Raw genomic sequence first — 5937 nt, 5'->3', positions numbered from 1 at the left:
TTTTACATATGCACTTTACTCAGGCATATGTTTATTTATTCATTTCTTATTCATTTAACTTGCATATTTTTTATGCCCTTTCTGGCTATTAAGAATGATCATTTCCAGAATTTCTATCTTTAGCATTTTAATGTAATTATCTGTATGTTTTCCTTGAAAAACTTAAACAGAAGATCTACATATTATAAAATGGTTACCATGGTGCTATAACATGATATAATAATGTGATATGAATTAAAGTTTATCTACATAACTAAACAGGAAGAATGAGTGGAAATTAATATTACTGACCACCCACTGGGTACCAGACAAATTAACCTCACAAATTCCCATGAGCTGAGCTTTGGTAAATTTATTTTCCTAGAAATAAAACAGAAAATGGACACATTTTCTCCCAAGAAAGGCCAAGCTGGACATTTCCTAAGGATTGTACTCCTCTGATTATTGGAAAATCAGAAAAGGAACTAAGAAGTGACATGATGCCTGTTGCTCTTTCACTTTCAGTCCTGTGGTCCACAGTGAAGCCTTTAGCAAACTAAAGAATTTTATTCTTAGGGAAGCATTAAACCTCCTTAGATTCTTATTCTTTTTATTGATTTATCTAGAGAGAGTAATTAGTTTGGGTCGATCAAGGTGCACATATGTTGAAATATCCTTTGAACAGCCACTTACTTTGCTCCAAATAACCAATCTATTCCATCCTTTCTGTTGTTGGTATTGTTCTTCAATAATCGATATTTGTAAGCTATGCATTCACTCCCACCCTTAAAAATCAATGATATTATAGTTCTTCACTACCCAAACCTGGATCCCAAGAAATTATTTTTCTCCCTGGAATGAAGAGTATTAGGGAGGGACGATGCAATAAAAAAAATATATATGGCCAACAATGTGGTCATTCCTAAAACAATATGGGGTTATTCTACAATAATGCCTACCCAATTTTGTGAAGATACCTAGTAATTGTATTTCAGATTAAAAGTAGAAAACAAGAAATTTATATCATGGACATAAAAATGTAAGAAATGTGATAATTCATAAATATGCTACATGACCTCAACCTTATTGTCAAGATTAATTTCATCAAATTTAATTCTCACTTTGTCCCCATTACTCTCTAATACAGTTTTCACAATAATGAGAACAATTTTCTTCTTCTCCTCTCAGAAGGAGAGCACACATTTATATTAACCAGCTTCTGATAAAAGCATTTCATTTTCCTGAAAGCAATTAGTATATACATTTCTGTGCCAGACCTTGTGTTAGTACATTAGAAATGAACTCTACAAACATTGCCAATCTTTAAATGCCAAAAATAACACCGGAGAAATGCCTTTGACTAAGTTCTCCAATTCACATTATTTTTTTTTCTCTTTCTGAGTTGCAATCACCTTTAGTAATACAGTAGTTCTCTCTTATCTGCTGGGGATACATCCCAAACCCACCTGAATCTGTTGACAGTACTGAAACCTACATACACTATGATTTTTCCCTGTACATACATATCTATGATAAAGGCTATGGCTTCTATTTGGTGTATCCAGATTGCCAGTGTATTCTTGCACTTTGGGGCCATGGTTAAGTAAAATAAAGGTTAACTGAACAGTTGATCTGAGAAAGGAAACAGAAATTTAGACACTAATGGGCAGGTAACTTACACAATGTTAATGTGCTGGACAAAGAGGTGGTTCATGTCCCATGCAGGGCAGAGCAGGATGGATGGTGATGCCATTACACACCTCAGAATGGCCCACAATTTAAAACGTATGAATTGTTTATTTCTGGAACTTTCCACTTAGTATTTTCAGACTGTGATTGACCAAAACCATGGAAAGTGAAACTGAAAGCCAGGGAGGACTGGTGTACAATTGATTATTTCCTCTGTTTCTTTTCTTATTGGTGTTCTGAAACATTTAGTACTTTGGGGGACACTGTAGTAACATCTGTATATTCTTTTGTAGTAGCACTACTAATGATAGTTTCTTTTTATTTTTTGGCCTGAAATATTTACTATGTGGCTTCTTACAGAAAAAGTTTACTGATCCCTGCATTATATAAAATCAACTGGAATATACTGATGGGTATAAAAAAAGAGAACACTTAAGGTTAATACCATCAGCAGTACTCATTTCTAAAATGAGTCACTTCTGTTCAAATATGTACATTTCCAAAACATAATTACATCTGAAAAGTAGCTCTGCTACTTAAGACTAGCCCTTTACAATTAGATCTCCACATGAAACCACAGTATTCCTAGGGGCTAAAGGAAACAAAAACAAAGCATATAAGATAACTAGAGGCCCGGTGCACAAAATTCATGCACAGGGGGCATCCCCTCAGCCCAGCCTGTATCCTCTCCAATTTGGGACCCCTTGGGGGATGTCCGACTGCCGGGGATCGGGCCTAAGCTGGCAGTCGGATATACCTCTCACAATCCTAAACTGCTGGCTCCTAATCACTCACCTGCCTGCCTGCCTGGTCGCCCCTAACTGCCCCGCCCCCTGCTGGCCTGATCGCCCCTTACTGCCTCTGCATGCTGGCCTAATTGCTCCTAACTGCCTCCCTGCTGGCCTGGTCACCCCCAACCTCCCTCCCTACCAACTGCTCTCCCCTCCCCCCACTGGCCTGTTTGCCCTACACAGCCTGCTTGTTCAGTCCTTTGGTCGTCCCTCACTAACCCCCCTGCTGGCCTGGTTGTAGGCAGCCATATTGTGAGAGTGTGAGGGTTAATTTGCATATTGCCTCTTTATTATATAGGATTTCATAACTGATCCCATGATCTAAGTTGGTCAGATTCTGTTATTTCCATTTTACTCATAAAGAAAACAAGTCTTATAAATATTAAATGACTTTCTGACACAATTGATATTTTGGACAGAAGAAATAGACATGTGACATTTGTTCTGATCTAACATTTCATATCCTTTTTAACATTTAGTTTGCTTTCTTTTGAGATGTTATGTTTTTAGGAAAGCCATCCAACTAAACTGCTTAACTTTCTCTAAACATACAGAATTTTACCCTTTCCAATGTAAATTTTTGACCCACTATTATTCTAAATAAACATCCAACATAGCCTGGGGAATTATTCCATTTGAAGAACCAAGGAGTAGTGTCAATCAATATGTAATACTTTAAGACTCTTAAATTTACAAGAAGATTACATCTGTGACATAAAATACCTCATTGATTTCATTAGACTAGTGCAAAACACAAGTACAAGACATAATACAAATGAATGATTTAATGGTACATATTTTTATTATTATTATTTTACTTTTTAAGTGAGGCATTAAAGGAATAGTTTATAAAGACAGTGAAATAAAAGTGTGGTGTTTGGCAAGAACATATAATTGGATGATCATAAGGAAAGGTTTGTCAGAAATACTTTTTATCATTTTGTATTCAGTGTCTTGGATAGTACTAGATATAATTTAAGGAAATATATTTAGGGTAACAGTTACCTTGGGGTTAGAGTGTTTGACAATATTTTGTCCATTCTTGCAATCCAGTGCATCTATAGATATTATCATGTGTTACATCATAGTATTTTGTAAACATGTGGCAGTATGTGAGGCTCAGCTGGAAATACCAAAAGGACAGACTTTTTGTTTCAAATAATATAAAAGATATTATATACATATACATGAAAACATTCTGGTTGAGGGGAAAAAGTATAATCCTAAATAAAATAAACAACTTTATTTTGATAGGATAAGTTACTTAATAATTGCTTATGAAACAACTAATTATTTGGGGGAAAATGAAACTTCATCTCTTACTCATGACCTGAAAAAAATAAATAGCAATTAAATTTTAAAAATTGATGTAAAAGGCAAAGTCATACAACTTTAGAAAATGATGTACCAGGTAAGAGAATATTTTATGAATGAATTTTTGTTTGAAATTATATAAGACAAATAAGTAAAAACTATTTGTAGATAACTTATAAGGTCATTTGTTTTAAATTGCATAATTAAAGTGAAAATAAAGGCCAAACATCGCCAGAATAATATGCATAATAAATTGAGGATTTTAATTTTAAATAATATGTATGAATCAATAAAAACAATTACTGAATTATAACAGTTAAAATACAACAGGTATTTCACAGAAGAAATACAAGAAACTTAATCTCATAAATATCAAAGATAAGAACTTTAAATCCATAATAAAATATAACTTTATACTCACCAATTCTATAATAATTAAAGTTATATTAAAATTTATCTGTTACGTCTGTAGGAGTGTGAGACAATTGAAATTTCCATTCTACCATTAGTGAGAGAGTAATTGGCACATTCACATAGGGTATTTTTTATTCAATCCCAATAAACATGGACATGCACATTGGTGGATATTCTTTATGATTCTCCAGAAGATTACTCTCTGAGAGTCAAAGGAACTATTTCTTAATGTAAGCATTTAATATAGATATTTAAAATTTATTATGATGTCTTAATAAATAAAATACATTTATTTTACTCAATTTTATTTTTACTATATTTCATAATAAAAATGTTCAAAAATAATACGCAAAAAATATCACCAATGAAATTCCTGTGGTATGTAGCAGCTGTTAACATGCAGTGCCTTTATGTTATATGCACTTGTTCCAGTTATTTTAAAATAGTTGTTATAAGACATCCTACTAAAAATGAAGTTACAAATTCAATTTAAATACTAAACTAATATCAAATTACACCGACAGTTTACTGAGTTTAATTCACTGTGTATGTATAGTCTGCTACTAGTCTGCTATCATATTTTATAAAAAGAATTGTGACAAGGCCAAACATCCATAGTAATTTAATGCAGTAATATGGAATGTAAATGAACTAGAAAATGAGTTAGAAGCTCCATAATATCTAAATTAGAATGGATATATAAATACTCTTATTTTTTGGTAGCTGCCAGCATTTTTGACTAGGTAATTATATGTATGATTATGTTTCCACATAAACCAGAATGGTATAAAAGTTAAAGAAAAAAGAACTCTGCAGTAAAACTGAGTATAGATACAAAGATTATATATATATACTAGTAGCCTGGTGCACAAAAATTTTTGCATTCGGCGGGTGGGGGTCCCTCAGTTATTAAACATTTATCGGCACAACACTGACCACATTGGTGGTGGTGGTGGTCTTGTCAGAATGAGTTAGATTATGCAGATGAAAATCTACTTAAACAGACTTGATGTAGATATTTTCAAAGATGGAAGAATTGTCCCTGTCAACTATTTTAGCTGTTTCATATCTTCACTAATTGTCATCATTGCAAAGTTTTCAGTCCCCATATGGATTGCTGGATATGATAGGTCATGCACTGTCCCTGTCCTTTGTAGCCTTTGTTACCTTAAGAACTCTAGTTTTCTGTTTATATGTTTAAGTACCAACCTTACCGGCTTAAAAATGTAAGCTTTTAACACTGCTCTCTGTTCCATATCCTTCCGATGAAAAGTGGAGTTGGTTGCAGCACAGAAGAGAAATTCAGAAGGGGAATATTGGAGTAATGACTGCAGTAGGAGAAGAGGGAACCTATTTCCCTGGTCTCAGGCACTGGCGCCTGGACCAAAGATGGGCGACTTCTTCTTCCGGTGGCTTCTTCTTCTTCTGTGCTTCCAAAGAGGGCAGTCAGTTATGTGTATATGTGTGTGCATGCAAACATAGGCATGTACACATGTGTATGTGGAAATCTGCTGGGCAAGTCAAAACCAAATAAGAGTTGCCCCCTATCTCTTGAATCTTCCAGAGATATCCCCCACTTTTTTATTCTATCACTACTGGAGAGTCACTTGGCACTTGCCTGCCGCCTGGGTTTCCGATCACCATCCTTCCCCTTTCACCTCCAATCATTGTGCCTATGTATGCAAATTAACCGCCATCTTTGTTGGCAGTTAATTTGCATATCACCCTGATTAGCCAATGGGAAGCGTAG

The sequence above is a fragment of the Myotis brandtii genome, unplaced genomic scaffold (genome assembly GCF_000412655.1).
Source record: "Myotis brandtii unplaced genomic scaffold, ASM41265v1 scaffold425, whole genome shotgun sequence".
In the NCBI taxonomy this organism is placed as follows: domain Eukaryota; kingdom Metazoa; phylum Chordata; class Mammalia; order Chiroptera; family Vespertilionidae; genus Myotis; species Myotis brandtii.
The sequence above is the reverse complement of the archived record's forward strand: the minus strand, read 5'-3'. Positions refer to the sequence as shown.